This window comes from Macaca thibetana, chromosome 17 (assembly GCF_024542745.1).
Source record: "Macaca thibetana thibetana isolate TM-01 chromosome 17, ASM2454274v1, whole genome shotgun sequence".
NCBI lineage: Eukaryota > Metazoa > Chordata > Mammalia > Primates > Cercopithecidae > Macaca > Macaca thibetana.
In genome coordinates, this window is record NC_065594.1 from 55,302,863 (window position 1) to 55,321,485 (window position 18,623).

An 18,623-nucleotide genomic window follows, 5' to 3' on the forward strand; every position below is an offset into this window, starting at 1 on the left:
GGACCAGTACCTGTTCTATGGTACTGTAACCCACTGCCACACATCCATTTTGAACAGCGGTGTCTACTGGGCTTATATCATCCCTGTATTCCTGTTTTATATATGGGGGGCTAGGGGACAAATAACTTGTCCTTTTATTTAGTTCACACACCTCTGCCACTGAGAAACCACACCCAACCCACCTCATCTACACCTCCATATGATTTAATGAATGCAATTCTGGTATCTGAGTCAGAGCCTGATGCTATAATGGGCTGAGATTGCCGGGCATCTTGGGAGTGAGCAACTGTGTTTTGCCTTTGAAGAAATGTAAATAATTTGTGGCCAGAGGGCAGACTGTGATGGATTAAATATGTGTCCATAAATTCTTTGATGGGAGGTATTTCCCTTCTTCTTGAATGCAATCTGGCCCTGTGGCTGCTCTGACCAATAGAATGCAGTAGAACTAATGTTCTGGGACTTCTGCACCCCAGTATGAAGAAGTTTCTACTACAGTTTCTACTACTGAGCTCTAGGGAAAAGCCAGCTACCATGCAGGAAGTCAGACTACCATGAGACTGACATGCTGTAAGGGAGGTAATGCTCGCGTTGGGGAGAGACCAAAAGGAGAGCCATTCCCTAGATGACACCACAAGGTCAGCTGAGGCACCACCCAGTAAAGAAACCATCCTGAAAATTCCAGCTCTGGCAGACACTGTGTGGAGTACAGATGAGCCATCCATCAAGCCCTAACCAAACTGCAGAAGAGTGGGCAAATAAGCAACTGCTGTTGATTTAAGCCATTAATTAGAAAGGTGAATTGTTATGTACCCTAGAAAACCAAAACACTTCATTTCTCTCCCTCCTTTCACCCCATCCTACCACCAATATACAATCACTAAATCCTATTTCTCTTCCTTTTTAATATTGCTCTAATCAGCCCCACTTTTTTTCCAGTTCCACTGTTTATATGGTTCCCATCATTTTTCGCATGAACAACTCTCAGTAGCTTCCTAATATACCCCTTCACCCATTTACCACCACCACTACTTCCAATACACCCCATTCTCCAAATCACAGTCAAAGTGTTCTTTCTAAATAAAAACCTAACATTAAATCCATGCTTTTTTTTTTTTTTTTTTTTTTTTTTTTTTTTTTTGAGACAGAGTCTCACTCTGTTGCCCAGGCTGGAGGGCAGTGGCATGACCTCAGCTCACTGCAACCTCCGCCTCCCGGGTTCAATCGATTCTCCTGCCTCAGCCTCCCAAGTAGCTGGGACTACAGGAGCCTGCCACCATGCCCAGCTAATTCTTTGGGGTTTTTTGTTGTTATTGTTGTTTTTTAGTAGAGACAGGGGTTTCACCATGTTAGCCAGGATGGTCTCAATCTCCTGACCTCGTGATCCACCCGCCTCGGCCTCCCAAAGTGCTGGGATTACAGGCGTGGGCCACCATGCCCGGCCACATCCATGCTTAAAACCGGCACTAGCTCTCCAGCACACACACATATAGTGAAATTCCTCACAAGGACACACAAAGCTTTACCCATATGGCGTCGATCACTTCTCCAGCTTCGTGTGCAACCATCACCCATCAGCAATGAGCACTCCAGAGAAAGAGTAAGTCTCACAGGAAAAATCCAGAACAAGTTTCTAGACTCTATATGTATATATGCTGTCACTAAATAGCCACGTGACCCTGGATAAGTCACTCTAAATAAACAAGTTTTTTTCTTTTACATAATATTAGTGTTAGACCAAAATGAGATGATCTCTTGATCTCTCGTATCAAAATGCTTTCAAAAATGAGTCTGAAAACAAGGAAAATATTCTCACAAAGGAAGTTCCACATACTCCCCTTCTCCCTGACCCAGCTCTACCCTCAAGCTTGTGTGAGAGCTTGTTTCCAGGATTAGTTCTCTTACTTGTTCTTAATTTCCCCTTTTCTTTCTCTAAAGTCACATATCTCCCAAACCCCAAGTCTCCAAATCTCCCACTATTGTGAGAGATTGCACAATAGTGGTGAATAACTGATTCAATTTGTCAGTAAGAGCTGTTTTTGCATCAGGTACTTCAGTCAAGGTCTACCCGCATAACTATCTTTAGTCAGTGTCTGATACTACGTGACCTTGGCATTAAGCAGTTTTTTCAGTAGCTGAAAGTAACATATAATCAGAAAGCACAAGCACACAGGACTTCACCTTCACAAAAGAACGGTACAATCTATTCTTTCCTATCAAGAGTTATGTACAAAATAAAAAATACAATACTCTGGCAATAAGAAATTCTCTTTTTTAGCAAGAATTAACAGAATATACAGATTATTCTACATTTTCTCACTCACAGACTGCAGTAGGTTTATTCTCCAGATAATGAAGATGCTTTGGGGTTGATTGTTGTTGTTGTTGCTGTTGTTGATAGCTACTGGAGAATAAAGGCAACAAGTTTTAACTAGTGTTAGAATCTATCTGTCAACCTAGAAATCATAGGAAAAGCTACACTGTAAATTCCATTGAGACAGACCCTTTTTCAGTCCTGGAGACTGGAACATTTGTCAAATGAATGAAGGAATGTTTCAATTAATGGAAAATGAACATTAAGCAGTGAGGAATTATTCAAATCATGAAAACCTGTGGACTTTTGCTGAAGTGAACACTTCAAACACAAACTCTGCTTGGAATCTCCTGAAACATGTAGATCTTGAGCCCTTCCTCCTGTATCTAATGCAAAGCTGTATTAACTGAGCTACATGTACACTGTAGGATGTGTAACCACCCACCAAGGGTGCCCTAAAGTCAAGGATGAACATGGCACAGATTCTAGTAGAATCATTCTGACTTATAGACTGGAGAGTGGGGGGTTAAATAATTTTACTGCCACGCTTTTAAAAATATCTTTATATTAAAATACATAAGATATATTATCAAATAAACTAAAATCTGAATTACTTCTTAATATATAACAAGGTGTCCAAGTAATTTAGAGCTTGTGGCAGACCTAAAAGGGTTTTGTCCCCCATCTCCCCGATACACCTTCATTCTTCTCTCCCGCAACTTATGCTTTAGTTGAAATATGCCAAAGGACTGAAGAGAACATTTCTCCATTCTTTCAATATAAGAACTAACCAAAGTTTATAATAATGATTATGGTATAATAAATACTTCCATTCTCAGGTAATAGCTTCAAAAAAAAGATAAGAAATTTTAAGTTGAGCAACCTGAAACATTCTCCATTTAAAAGATAATTTGTCTACTCCAATCTATAAATTTTACTTGGTATATACACTTTTACTTTAAAAACAATTTCATTTTCCATGTGGTCTCCCACCCCTAGTAAACAAACACACATACACACACACACACACATACACAAACACACACACACACCCCCTGTATCATGCATGATCTGTGATGAAAAGATTTCTAACAAATCATTTTGTATACATATTTTAATTCAGGTTAGTACAGAAAAAAAGGTAGAATTTATAAAGAAGGTAAAAGTAAGAGAGATACAAGAGACTTTTTAATAATTAAAAATAGATGCTGCCTAAGCACAAAAAGCAAAAATGGAGCTCACAGGGAGGTAAGTTATACACACAAGGTGTCTGAACATCTTCCATCCCCTGTCAAAATCAGAGGAAGCTGTGAAGCCTGCCAGCCATCAGGCCCGGGTTAATGAGCTCCGCAGTCCAGTTTCACAGTATGTGGGGCATTTGCAGTCATGGGGAAAGAACATGCAGCCCCCGTGCTCCTGGGCCCCTCTCTCAAGAGTCTGTTCCAGGCGTGCAGGGCCAAAATAAACCCAACCAGCACACTGAGCTGCCGTTCACCCATGGATGAAGACCTACTCCTGCACATGGCCAGGTACCAGGAGGCCGTGGGTCAATGCATTTTTAATTCCACTGGATCCTCTACTTCACAACACGACTTACTTTATTTTTAGGGGAAAAGTTTGTGGGGTTTTTGGGCAGGGGAGAAAGGATTAAGATAATTTTTAGTTCTAGTTTTGCAGCTAGCAACAAAATCACTTACTAACAGCTAGTTTTTCGTTATTACTAAACAAAATATTTTAATTATAGGCTCTATTCATATTGCTTAAAGAAATTACATTCTAAATGTTTTGAGATTTTCTTGTATGTTACCATGTGGTTACAAAATGTATTATTTTTGATCTAGCAAATACCTTAAAAAATAAAGGCAGGAAGTATAAATAATTTTGTTAAACAATCCAACATTTCCAAAACACACATGCTGCTCCAAAATAAAGCAAAGACAAAGAAAATGAGCTTCTACTTACTATCATTCTGTATTTTCTTTTGACATGAATTTCAATTACATTAGTTTTTATTTTAATAAATTATAATTTTTCCTCTTCCTAGTTGCATTCTACAGGATCATTACAAAAGAATACTTATTAAGTCCAATTTCCCACCTCTGTTTGTGCTTATTATTGAAAGTTGTGTGTGTACTATTTAAAGAGCTCAAGGAAACTCACAAGAAAAACACAGGCTCAAGTGGGACAATTAATGTGAGGAGAGACTTCTTAAGAGAAGTAGTAAAACAAACCTAATGGGGAAATGCTTACTTTTTTTTTTTTTTTTTTTTTTTTTGAGACGGAGTCTCGCTCTGTCGCCCAGGCTGGAGTGCAGTGGCGCGATCTCGGCTCACTGCAAGCTCCGCCTCCCGGGTTCACGCCATTCTCCTGCCTCAGCCTCCCGAGTAGCTGGGACTACAGGCGCCCACAACCGCGCCTGGCTAATTTTTTGTATTTTTAGTAGAGACGGGGTTTCACCGTGGTCTCGATCTCCTGACCTTGTGATCCGCCCGCCTCGCCCTCCCAAAGTGCTGGGATTACAGGCGTGAGCCACCGCGCCCGGCCTGGAAATGCTTACATTTGAACTTCAGTAAAGAAATAACAGATTAAGTCAAGATACTAGTTTCAGGAAAGATTATACAGAATGCTAGAGAAAGTTCAAGGAAATCCGGTATTTATATATATAGGTGGTGTAACTGTAAATTAGAATAGGCTTTGTAGGGGGGAATATATATATATACACACACACACATACATATATATACACATACACACACACACACACACACAATGTCTCCCCAACAAAGGCAATAGTTACGTGAATCAAAGCATATTCATTTTGATAAATAGTGAACAATCACTAGATTTTTTAAGAAGATGGCACATAAGAAAAAGCAGAGTTCAAAACTGCATACATAGTATTATTGTAATACATTTTAAAAGATGTATTTGATCTTATTTCAGAATAGTTTTAGATTTACAGAAAAGGTAAAGACAGTTGAAAAAGTTTCCTTATAATCCATACCCAGTTTCTTCTATTGTTAACATCCCTCCTCAGTATGGACACCCAAATGTCCTTTTTCTGTTTCAGAATCCCATCCAGGACAACACATTACATTTAGTCATCATGTCTCCCTAAGCTCCTCTTGGCTGTGACAATTTTTCGGATGTTCATTGTTTTTAATGACTGTGACAGTTTTGAGGGGTTCTCAAGAGGAATTTGTTAAAAACGTTTCTTTATCAGGATTTATCTGATGTTTTTCTCACGATTAGACTGAGTGATGGGTTTTAGGGAGGAAGACCACAGAGGTAAAGTGCCATTTCTAACAACAGATTCAAGAAAATGCATGAACAAAAAGAAAAATCACAGAATGTTAACAATAATTACATTTGGGTAGCCAAGGACCATGGATAATTCTTTTCTTCTAACTTATCTAAATCGTTTTTAAATATTTCACTAAAATCAATTTTTGTGACTTTAAAATTAAACACCTAATGGAAAGCCCTTAAATTACAGTTAAAAATTGACAACAGTAGAACTATGTCCATCTGCTGCTGTCCCCGCTCCACCCATGCAGAGAAATGGGGATGGTTACACTTGCCCACCAGCTGCTGCCTGTCCTCTATGACACCAGCAGCCGTGCAATTGATTTGACAGCTGTTAAATGACTTCTAGGTACTACACATCCATTTAGGCCAGGGGTTGAGAAGGACAAACTATTCGGGTAGGGCTGCAGTTTCCCCTGACATCTTTCTCACATGTGGGCCATTATGTATCTAATACCTTTACTGACACAAAAAGGAAGAATACAGTGCATCAGATCTCAGCCATATGGAGAGAAGACCATGAACTATTAGGTGAAACAAACCATGCTGCAGAATAATAAACATATAATGTTTGCAAAAAAATGCAATTTATACATCACAACAAATTATATTGTGTGTGTGTGTGTGTATATATACATGTATATATGCTTTTTTTTTTTTTTGGAGAGATGGAGTCTCACTCTGTCGCCCAGGCTGGAGTGCAGTGACGCAATCTCGGCTCACTGCAACCTCTGCCTCCCGGGTTCACACCATTCTCCTGCCTCAGCCTCCCAAGCAGCTGGCACTACAGGTACACACTGCCATGCCCAAATAATTTCTTTTGTATTTTAGTATAGATGGGGTTTCACCGTGTTGCCCGGGCTGGTCTTAAACTCCTGAGCTCAGGCAATATGCCCACCTTGGCCTCCCAAAGTGCTAAGGTTACAGGCGTGATCCTAGCCTGGATCCCACCATGCCCGGCCATATGAATTTTTCAAGTCTAGGGTACGCATCAATCTATAATTTCCTGAGAGGACAAAACATTGAAAGGGAGGTTATTTTTCTTTTTTTTAACTTTCTATATTTTTCTATTTTATAAACTTTACCATAATCATCTTTTATTATTACCAAAAGAAGGTTGTAAATAATAATGCAGAAAAGCTTTAAGCCAAAAACTCATTTGTTTAAAGAGTTAAATTAACCACTAGGTACAAAATAAGACACAGTGTCAAAGAGTAGACCAAAAAAAAAAATGGAAGTTTGAGTAAACTTCTAGCATGGTGAACCAAGATTATAATCCTTCATTTATCTTTTAAGAATTAAGTGTCATTTTATTTTTTGTCTTTTGTTCCTTTTTAAACTGACTGAAACGGTCTATATTCCTTGCACATGTCTCCTCCCTTGGCTACCATTATTTGAAGAAGGATTTCATGACAAGCACTAACAGGGACAGATGATAGGTTTCTCAGTCATAATTGAATTCGTACGCTCCGGCCTTTCAAACAGCTGCAGTGTTTAAAAGCATCCAACTGTGAGGGCCACATGCCTTCATGTTTCTTTGCTTTTTAACAAGCTGACTTGACACACATATCTCTAGAGAATTTATTGAGAAACACATCCAAGAAGCCAACCCAGAAGGAAAACACTAAGCCTCTTCACTGCCACTCAGAAAGTAAACACTGGACCTTTTTTTTTTTTTTTTTTTTTTTTTTTTTTTTGAGACGGAGTCTCACGCTGTTGCCCAGGCTGGAGTGCAGTGGCGCGATCTCGGCTCAAAGCTCCGCCCTCCCGGGCTCCCGCCAACACTAGCCTCTGAGTAGCTGGGACTACAGCCACTAATTTTTTTTTGTATTTTTAGAGAACGGGGTTTCACTGTGGTCTCGATCTCCTGGATTCCCAAAGTGCTGGGATTACAGGCTTGAGCCACCGCGCCCAGCCTGGATTCTTTATAATTCTATTATTTACATACTTTACTTACAACCAAGATCACTGGGCATCGCCCAGGTTTGAAAAATGTCCAAGGTACTTAAATCGCCACCCAACTCAACTTCTTCAAATTAAAGCATTGCAGGCCTTTGTTACAACACACAAAAATATGCTGTCTTCAACAGACGGCACATTGTATGGCTTTGTCCTTCATTTCAACCTCAGCAACCTTTTCTCAAAGGACACGGTGCAAAACAGAGCACCAAGGAAATGAAACTTCTGATGGTAGGTGTTGGTGACGATAAGAGGATTGAGAAGGATGGAGCACACATCACAGTGTTGTCATTGAGGGGGCCTTTAGGGTATTCATCTCCATAACATATATAGTCCTATTTACTAACATTTTATGATTCATGTAAGAGTAGAATAAACGAAAGTGATTATTAGAGAGCTCAGGAAAAATCAGGCAGTTCCCTCCATACCAAATTGGAAAGGTCCTGCATGATTAAACCACTACATGTGCTTTAGTTGCCCACAAGCAGGGTTGATGGGAGTTTAGTGTACAAAAACAGAATCCAAAGCCTTGGACTTGGAAAACAGGCCCAGCACCTAAGGGTTAATTAAGGGTCTCTAGTTACACTCATTCGGATGCATGTAGGATCCGCATCATTTAGATCATCAACACCCTAGTATTGATACCCTAGTGAGACCGAAACTTCACATGATAGTTACGTATCATTTCAGACGTTTGTGATAAACTGAGGCATGTGAGACAAGCTGACCAAAGCTTCAGAAGTGTTTCCGATCTGCATGTGTAAGGAGGAGAAACTATTCATCCAACCCGCTCAGTGACAACACTGGTAAGTGGGTACCAGCTATAAATTCTAGCCCACCTCGTTCAGGCCGCCATTCATCTCTCTGCACATCTACATTCAATGAATTCAACAACATTCCAAGAATATTTGAGTGTTTACGAATGCCAGGGCCTGGGTTTAAAGAGATTTAAATAGATTTAAATAGATTAACAGGCCAAGAGTTCTTTCCTCAAGGACATTAAAATCTCCAGGACAATATCTTCTGTTTTTGTCAGACCAATTCCCTCCAAATACCTTCCTCAAACAGCCAGAAAGATTACACTTCTGAATTCTAGGAAGCTGGTCACAGCAAGGAAGCAAAATTTTTTGATTTTCCCAACTCTCCACAGAAAAACAGAACAATCGACATCAAAAACAAAACCTATGGACAACATTTACAACAAAGTTAGATAAGAAAGTATCCTCTTGAATCCAAAAATAAAAGTGACTTTGGTAGAAACCACATACACGACTTTCAGAATCTCGGCATCTCTGAGGAAAGACACAAAGCGAAGCAGCGGGATGACTGACGGGCCAGAGAACAGATCTGCAAGGCAGCCAACAGGTACTCATGTCAATTATGGCCTGCCCATGGGAGCATAGCGGCTGAAACCACAAGTTTTTCTCTATTCCAACTAGTAAGTGAGCAGAAGTGCCTACAGCAAAGTCTACGGGTATAAACTCTGGAAACTGACACTCCAGGACTCACATCTAAGACAGGAACTCACACCGACAAGAAACTGCTTGATCAGGAGACAGAAAATAGAAAAAAAAAGAAAAGAGATGGTACAGATAAAACACAAAGGGGGAAACAAGCCAGGAAATCTCAGAAAATAAGCTACCATATTTGTAACAGCTTTATTAATATATAATTTACATACCATAGATTCACCTTTCCAAAGCATACGGTCATTGCTTTTTAGCATATTTACAAAGTTGTGTGACCATCACCATCATCCAGTTTTAAAACATTTTCAGCACCCCAGAAAGAACCCTGTACCCATCACCAATCACACCTCCTTAGCTGGACCTTACCCTCTTCCCCCAAACACTGATTTAATTTCTCTACATATAGATTTAACTATCCTGGACATTTTATATAAATGATGTCATATTAATATGTGGTCTTCTGTGACTGGCCTCTTTCATTTAAGCATGTTTTGGGGTTCATCATGTTGTGGCATGTATCAGTGCTTCATTCCTCTTTATTGCCAAGTAAAATTCCATCATACGGATATAAAACATTCTGTTTATCCATTCATCATGGATGGACATTTGGGTTGTTTCCATTTATCGGCTAATATGAATAATGCTGCAATGAAAATTCACATATGAGGTGTTTTTTTGTTATAAATTTAGGGGGTATAAATTCTGTTTTGATATATGTGTATATTGTATAATTGTGAAGTCCAGGCATTTAGTGTAACCATCAACCAAATAGTGCCATGTACGAGTTTTTGTACAGAGTTATGTTTTCATTTCTCTTGGGGAGGTACCTGGGAGTGGAACTGCTGAGTTATTTGGTAACTCTATGTTTAATCTTTCAAAGAACAGCCAGACATTTACCAAAGTGGCTGTACCATTTTACATTCCCACCAACAGTGTATGAGGATTCCAATTTATCCACTTTCTCATCAACACTTGTTATTATCAGTCATTTTTATTATAGCTGTTCTGGTGGGCGTGAAGTAGTATCTCATTGTGATTTCGATTTTCATTTCTCTAATGATGAATGATGTTGAGCATTTTTAATGTGCTTATTGCCCATCTGAATACCTTCTTTGGAAAAATAACCATTCAAATACTTTGCCCATTCTTTAATTGGATTGTCTTTATTATTAAGCTGTAAAAATTCTGTACATGTTCTGTTTACAAGTTCCCTCCTATATATGACTGCAAGTTTACAAGTTCCCTCTGATATATGATTGTGTGCATATATATACACACACAAATATATATATACAGACACACACTCACATATATACATACATAGTTTTTCATAAAGAGCTATTGGTCAGTTACCAGTCTTGCCTTCAAGAAACCTTTTCTTTAAAGTTATAATATGAATACATAAGTATGTCTTCACACAATGATATACATATATGTGAGTTTTTAAAAAGGCTATAAATGTATATACCAGAATCTCAACAATGTTTATATCACAATAATGGCTGCTAATTGACAAATTTTTCCTTTTTGTCCAATTTGTTTTAAAGTATTTTCTATAACAAAATCTTTTCTAATTTTAAATTTATATTCATTTTAAATACTGTATGCTCACTCCCTCTCAGAAATTTCAAGTGACTCAATTTAGAAATAGGAAAATAACGGCTGGGTTCACAATTAATTTGTTCTTCCATTTCAATAGCCCATTTCAGATCAAACATTCCATTCCTTCCCAATGTGGATTTATTCACAAAGACTCAATTAAAGGTTTTTGCCCCCGCTTCAAAATACCCTGGCTAACAGATAAATTTGAAGTATTGGGTTTCTCTTGAAGTTCTGCAAATTAGTTCAGTTCATTCCACAGTTTGATGCAGATTGACCCTTGGTGTAACTTCATGGTAAAACATGCAGAATCTTAAAAGGAACAAAAACACAAATCTCTTTAATGAATTTATATTCTGCCGTCAACAAAGGCTTTCAAGGAGGCAATAAATGTTCTCTGCAATCCCAGCTTCTCTTTAGACATTTATGTAATTTCAATTAATAAATTTAGCAAATACTTTTCTAGGTCCCTTCTAATCTTAGGATGTTAAGATACTAGGGTTAATTTATACTTGCCCTGCTATGTCATCTCTGGAGGAAATGAATTTGAATCCAAAATTTCTTGTAAATATTCTGACCCACTTGACAGATGTTGTAAAGGATTTCCCCAGCTTTCAGATTTTTAAATTTGTTCACCAAATTTGTTTATCTTATCCAAATTTGCCACTTACCTTAAAACTCAGTTGCCTGCCTTGTATAAAGGAAATAACAGCACTCTCAGAGTATTGCTGTGAGGTTTCAATAAGCTAATGTATGTAAATAACAATGTATGCTCATGATAATCACTCAATAAATGGTAGCTATAATTACTATGTTTGATATATTCACATCATGTCCCCTTTAAGAGCTTTCCTATATTACAGCCATCCCCCCTTTTCATTCCAAAGGTTCCTATGCTATCAGTCTACCCTCTGCTATGGTCTGCCTAACCCAGGCCCATCTCCACACACACAAGTAATCTAGGTACGAACACAGCACAGTAGTGTACAAACGCCAGAACAGTGGTTCTTCTTCTATCTCCTTCTCCTCAGAGCTGACCCTTAAATATCACAGTCCGTCACACTAATGAATTAAGCCCCAAATAAACTAGAAGCCAATGAAGACTAGAGGTCAAACTATAAATAAACTCCACACGTGCTACATTTGCTGAAGAAGTTGGGTCAGGGCACACCACACTACATGATGTGCAGGTCTATATTTAGTTATCAAGAAATTAAACACCTGTCTCTTTTTCAGAAAAACCGCGTGGACATTAAAAGTAAAAAATCACTACTTTAGAAATACTGAAGGGGAAAATTTAGCCTATATTCTAAGTGCAGACATAAAATATTTTAACTAATATAAAATGTAAGACATTTCACATAGACCATGAATCCAAATGGCAAAAGCTTATCAGGCCACAGAGATAAAAAAGCCAGAAGAACCCAAACGTTATGCCATATATTTTCCAACAAATTGTTTAAATGCTCTTCTCCACTACTGCTCCTTTGTTTTACTGAGCCTAGAAGGCAAGCACATGGAAAATATGAAAATTATTCAAATTCTAATCCTGATAATGAGAGTTAAATGAAATACATAATAAAACTCTTCCCCACCGTATGATATAATGTGATGAAATAGAACTAGTTATCACTTAGTATGAAACAGGAGGTCTTACCCTAAAATCTCTTTAATACTATTGTTATGTCTGCCACATGGGCGTTAGGATTCCTCTCAAACCCACAAACATTTGGAGTAAAGTACATTTCCCAAAATGCTTCGATGACAAGGGCCGTTTGGTGAAAGTGTTTCAAAAAATAATGCTGAAATGGTTCTGTGAAGCTGTAGTGACAGCCCCAATTTATAGAGTTAAGCAACGACGGGGATGCATACAGAGCCTCTTTTCTTTTGAGACAGAGTCTCACTCTGTCACCCAGATTGCAGTGCAGTGGTGCGATCTCGGCTCACTGCAACCTCTGCCTCCTGGGTTCAAGCAATTCTCCTGCCTCAGCCTCCCAAGTAGCTGGGACTACAAGCACATCACCATATCCGGCCAATTTTCGAATTTTTCTTTTTTTTTTCTTTTTGGTAGAGACAGGGTTTCACCGTGTTGGCCAGGCTGGTCTCAAACTCCTGACCTCAGGTGATCCACCCGCCTCAGCCTCCCAAAGTGCTGGGATTACAGGGGTGAGCCACCACACCCAGTCCATGGATGCTTACAGAGCTTCTGAAGACACTTGGGATTCAAAAAGCACTGCTTCCGTTTGTAGTATTAACTTTAGTTAAGCCCATAAATTTTCATAAGGCTAAGGATGAATCAGTCAGTTTAACAAGATTTACTTACTGAAATGTCACTAGTCTAACTACTCCAAATAATAACCAGGCAATCCAAACAGGTTGGGGAGTAGAGCTGGGGATAGCAGTGTTCGCATGTCTGGGAGTAGAAGAGAAGCCTGTAAGTTACAATGAATAAGAGAGCTTGAAATTTTGTGAGGGCTGTAGAAGTTTGGGCTATACCTTCCCTATTCACCCTAATTTTGTTTCCCCTCACACAAAACACATATCTGAATGAGAATCCAGTTTAAGTTAGGTAAGTAACCCCTTTATGGCTTCTAAATCCACAGGTGGCCTAACAGACGTGGAGATTTTTTTGTTTTGTTTTGTTTTGTTTTGCTTTTAAGACAGAGTTTCACTCTATCATCCAGGCTGGAGTGCAGTGGTGCAATCATGGCCCACTGTAGCTTTGACCTCTTGGGCTCCAGTGATCCTCCCACCTCTGGTTCCTGAGTAGCTGGGATGATAGGCACATGCTTACACACACACACACAGTTATTTTTTTATTTTTTATTTTCAGTAGAGACAAGGTCTCACTATGTTGACCAGGCTAGTCTCAAACTCCTGGGTTCAAGCAATCGTCCCACCTCAGCCTTCAAAACTGCTGGGATTACAGGTATGAGCCACCACACCCAGTCAAAATACCTTTTTACCGTCACCTCTAAATAAAGTCAAATAGCCAAATAAACTAAATCGATCCATGATTTCAAACAAACAAAAAGGAAATGAAGTCATTAGGTCTTCCCAGGTTATTACCAGAAAAAAAAAAAAAACTACATTTCGAAGTTTATTTTAACATATAATGGCAGTTTCAGGATTAATTCCCAACCTATTAGTAACCCCAATTTTCTTTTTTTTTTTTTTTTTTTTTTTTGAGACGGAGTCTCGCTCTGCCACCCAGTGGAGTGCAGTGGCCGGATTCAGCTCACTGCAACCTCCCGGGTTCATGCCATTCTCCTGCCTCATCCCAAGTAGCTGGGACACAGGCGCCCGCCACCTCGCCCGGCTAGGTATTTTTTAGTAGAGACGGGGTTTCACCGTGTCAGCCAGGATGGTCTCGATATCTCGGCCTCCCAAAGTGCTGGGATTACAGGCTTGAGCCACCGCGCCCGGCTCCAATTTTCAATTTATTGTTGCAGAGAAGTTAATTGTCATAAACCACATTTAAGCAACATAATTCTCGAGTAAGAGACATATTTACCGAGTTAATTCCCTCAACAAATGTTTATTCTGTGACCCAAAACCTGACAGACACTGTGCCAGGCAGGAGAAGGATGAGCCAGACAGGAATGGTCCCTTGACACCACACGGCTTACCTTCCAGTAGAGGAAACAGACAAGAAAATGGGCAAGTACAGTACAGTGTGATACATGCCACAAGGAGAGAAGCACACAGTGCCGTCGGAGCACATAAAAGGGAGGAGAATCGCAGAAGGTAAAAGGTCTGAACAGTCAAAAACTAATTTTTTTTTTTTTTTTTTTAGACAGAGTCTCCCTGTCATCCAAGCTGGAGTGCAACGGTGCAATCTCGGCTCACTGCAACCTCCGTCTCCTGAGTTCAAGCAATTCTGCCTCAGCCTCCCAAATAGCTGGGATTACAGGTGCATGCCACCAAACCCAGCAAATTTTTGTATTTTTAGTAGAGATGGGGTTTCATCATGTTGGCCAGGCTGCTCTCAAACTCCTGACCTCAGGTGATCCACCCACCTGGGTCTGCCAAAGTGCTGGAATTACAGGCATGAGCCACCGCGCCCGGGCAAAAAACTAGTATTTTTAGTTAGGGGGAAAAGTAATTTCCTCCAAATAGAGTGGTTTGCATTTTAAGTGTAAATATGGAAACTAAGTTATTAAGATTACATGGGTAATGATGTCAAAAACACAGATGCTATTATGCTTAAGGAGGGCAAATAATGTCCACAGCTATGACCTAGTATGCCCTTGTACCCCAGTAACTGATGCCCTAATATGGGGTGAACTTGATGGCTGACCAGATTCAGAAGATAAGCAGGGTCCTACACAGCATTCCCATTAGCCAATGTACAAGCTAATCTCAGCTCAAAACTAGTACACTAGGAACACAAACACCCAGATCTTACTGGGTACCAGGTAATTTATAAAAGGATAAAAATTTGAATTAAGCTAAATACCAAAAAGTGATCAAATGGTAATATTCATTAAACAACATATATATAGAAATTATGTCTTCAAATCTTAAACACTGTCTTTTCCATTTTTTCCAGCATCCATGTCAAGCTTGTCCAACCTGCAGCCCATGGGCTGGAATGCAGTGGCGCAATCTCAGCTCACTGCAACCTCCGCCTCCCAGGTTTAAGCAATTCTTCTGCCTCAGCCTCCCAAGTAGCTGGGACTACTCGGGATGAATGAGAATCCAGTTTAAGTTAGGTAAGTAACCCCTTTATGGCTTCTAAATGCACAGATGGCCTAAAAGACATGGTTTTTGTTATTTTTTCTTTTGAGACAGAGTCTCACTCTATCATCCAGGCTGAAGTGTAGTGGTGCAATCATGGACCACTGTAGCCTTGACCTCTTGGGGTCCAGTGATCCTCCCACCTCAGATTCCTGAGTAGCTGAGATCAGGATGGCCAAGATGGTCTTGATCTCCTGACCTTGTGATCTGCCTGCCTCGGCCTCCCAAAGTGCTGGGATTACCCGGGCAAATTTGAAACTTTCTTAAACATTACCAAATTTTTTGTGATTTTTTTTTTTCTTTTTTTTTAAAACATTAGTGTTTGAGTATTTTTGTGGCCCCAGATTTTTTTTTTTTTACTAGCTTCACGCCTGTAATCCCAGCACTTTGGGAGGCCGAGGCGGGCAGATCACGAGGGCAGTTGTTCCTGGCTAACACGTATTTTACAAAAAAATTAGTGGCCCCCCAGACAATTGGCTTCTTTGCAGTCCAGATTGTGGCCCGACAGAAGACTCCGCTCAAAAAAAAAAAAAAAAAAAAAATATATTGGATACCCCTGATAAACCTATGACCACATCTGCAGATACGGAATTTCAAGAACAAAGACCCCAGACTGTTAGTCTTAAAAGGGTAGAGTTCTTTCTGTCACTAAGCATCACAGCATGAAACACTTTGTATTACACTGTCAAGATTCCAGTTATACAACCTGTAGCTTCCTCAGTGTATAAAGACTGATTCACAGTACCCTAGCTTTTAACACAGGGGTTTGCATTTCTGGAGCCCCTTCTTCGGTGGTTCTCTACAGGATCTGAAATAACTAAAACCAAACATGGTTCTCTTTCTCTTCTTCTAGAGCTAGAGCAGGGTTTCTTGATTGGGATTCCATGATGTCAAGAAGGGTTCCACAAGAGATTGTGCTTAGGGTGGAAAAAAACAATTGTCTCTTAAACTTCATATGCCACCTGTGATGCTTGTGTTTGGAGTGATGTACAGTGATCAAGCAACTCCATTAGCAATCAGAAGTATTTTGTCCCTTTATGGCACTGCGACACTGCATCCACATTCCCATGGTTGAGTTCATTCTCAGTGTCATGTCATGTCAGTGACATGTCAGAGGGAGGGTGGTAGGCTTAGGCCACTGAACAATCCCCAATGAGTTCTAGATGATAGCACAAAAACAGCTGACTTGGTTAAACAAAAGCCAGGTCACTCTGTAGAAAGTCTTGATAACAAGCACATAAATCTCCTCCTGCCTACAGAAAGCCAAGGGCATAGCAGAGGAAGAGTTCTCAACAAAGTGAACTGAAAGGTGAATTGCCTACAAAGCCAGACTGAAAAGTCCAGACTACATCCCGTAAGCATAAGGAGCTACCCACGAAGTTTTTAGTAAGCTGAAATGAAGGGTAAGTATTTTAGGACAATTAATGTGACCATGAACTAGATCAATTAATGAAGTGTGTGTTTGCATGTGTGTATTATATAGAGGAAGAATATGGGGGGATGTTGGTGTTTGTGTGTGTTTATGTTGTGAGAAGAAAGGGTATGCAGGATGGTATGTAGGTGTGGTCTGTGTGGGTGTGATCTGTGTGTATATGCATGTGGTGTGTGTGTGTGTGTTGGGAGAAGAGAAAATAGAGGAGGGTAGACCAGTCAGAATGCTATGTCAATAATCCAGATATGAGGTGATCCTTAAAATAGGGATTTAAAGTGAATAGGAAAAAATGCATTGAAAGGCCATTCAAAGTCAACAATATGAAGACCAAAATGGGATGGAAAGAAAGCAAATCAAAAGTACAGGCCAGGCGCAGTGGCTCATGCCTGTAATCCCAGCACTTTAGGAGGCTGAGGCAGGCAGACAACCTGAGGTCAGGAGTTTGAGACAAGCCTGGACAACCTGGTGAAACCCCATCTCTACTAAAAAGACAAAAATTAGCCAGGCCTGGTGGTGTATGCCTGTAATCTCAGCTACTTGGGAGGCTGAGGCAGGAGAATCACTTGAACCCAGGAGGCGGAGGTTGCGGTGAGCCAAGATCATGCCGCTGCACTCTAGCCTGGGCGACACAGTGAGACTCCATCTCAAAAAAAAAAAAGTAAAGTATGAGGTGTGAGGATAGGTCACTGATTTATTGTCATAAATTGAAATTGAGATTTCAAGAGAAATATCTAAGACTTCAAAAGAATTGGTTTTAGACATACTGAGTTAGGACCAACAGAAGACATCCAATTGTAGACATTCACCAGTGCTAGTGGCTGTTAAGCTGTAAACCCAGTGACTACAATACTGCAGAGAATGGGTGACATGAAAAAATACTGGATTGATGACATTTCCATTACAGATGATTAAGTTGTCTGCAAAAACAAATTTATTAAGCCATTTTCACATAGGAGTTAAACCATCTGAGAGTACTTCAATCTCAGCATTGTTCACTTTAATAATTTAAACTTTACTTGGGAACACATAAATATTAAATAACAGACCACCAAATGTGGTTCTCGCAAATAGTGACAAACTATGTATGAAACTAATCCAAACTGATTCTGTTGCTTGAATTTATTTAGAGTCTTCTGGCCTTTTCAGCAATATTAACTGACTTTTGCTTTATAATTATTCTATGAGGAAGACCACAAAATTTCTTGAAATCAGAGACATAAAGGGTGAGCTGTATTTAAGGGAAAACTTCTTAGATGAAAAAGTTTTGCTTGATCACCCTGTTATATTTTATGGTTTTGTACAAAACCACCGGTACCAAAAATGATCTTAACTGTTAATTCATGTTATTTCTGGCAACAACATGAAGCACTCCATCACAGACTGAAGACAACAGTCCACATAAATATCAAGTTCCTCCTTGGCCATTTTAAAGAAAAACATAACCACTTTATGAAATTCAAAGGTCACAGAACTTAGCAATCTGACTCACTGGGAATTGTGCAATACACTTTGATTTGTAACTGAAATTAGGAAGCACATTACTTGTACAAAGCAAATGCATAACAAAGTTTAGCAAATAGTACAAAACCTCAATCTGGAAATCAAAATAGCTACTCTGAGACAAACACTGTGGCATTCTTTCCTTTATTATCTTATGCTGTAAGAAGAATAATTTGTATAAATAAAAAGCAATCACTAATTCACTGGTAGTGACAAATATACTTAAGTCAGGCGTCAACGGGAAACTAGGCATGCAGTATATGGGAACTCTGTAGTATCATTATAGCTTCTCTGCAAGTTTAAGATT

At 39.5% G+C, this 18,623-nt stretch overlaps 1 protein-coding gene across 6 annotated transcripts in view; it reads right to left on the reverse strand.

Annotated features, from left to right (window-relative positions):
* TBC1D4 (TBC1 domain family member 4) overlaps nt 1-18,623 on the reverse strand; it is a 206,866-nt gene that overhangs the window by 121,397 nt on the left and 66,846 nt on the right. The window contains exon 1 of one of the 6 annotated variants that reach the window (XM_050766431.1): nt 12,968-13,812. The exons of the other annotated variants lie outside the window; for them this stretch is intronic. The gene's annotated coding sequence lies outside the window, so the exon portion shown is untranslated. Of the gene's footprint in view, nt 1-12,967; nt 13,813-18,623 lie in introns of those variants that run through there. 6 annotated transcript variants of the gene reach the window in all.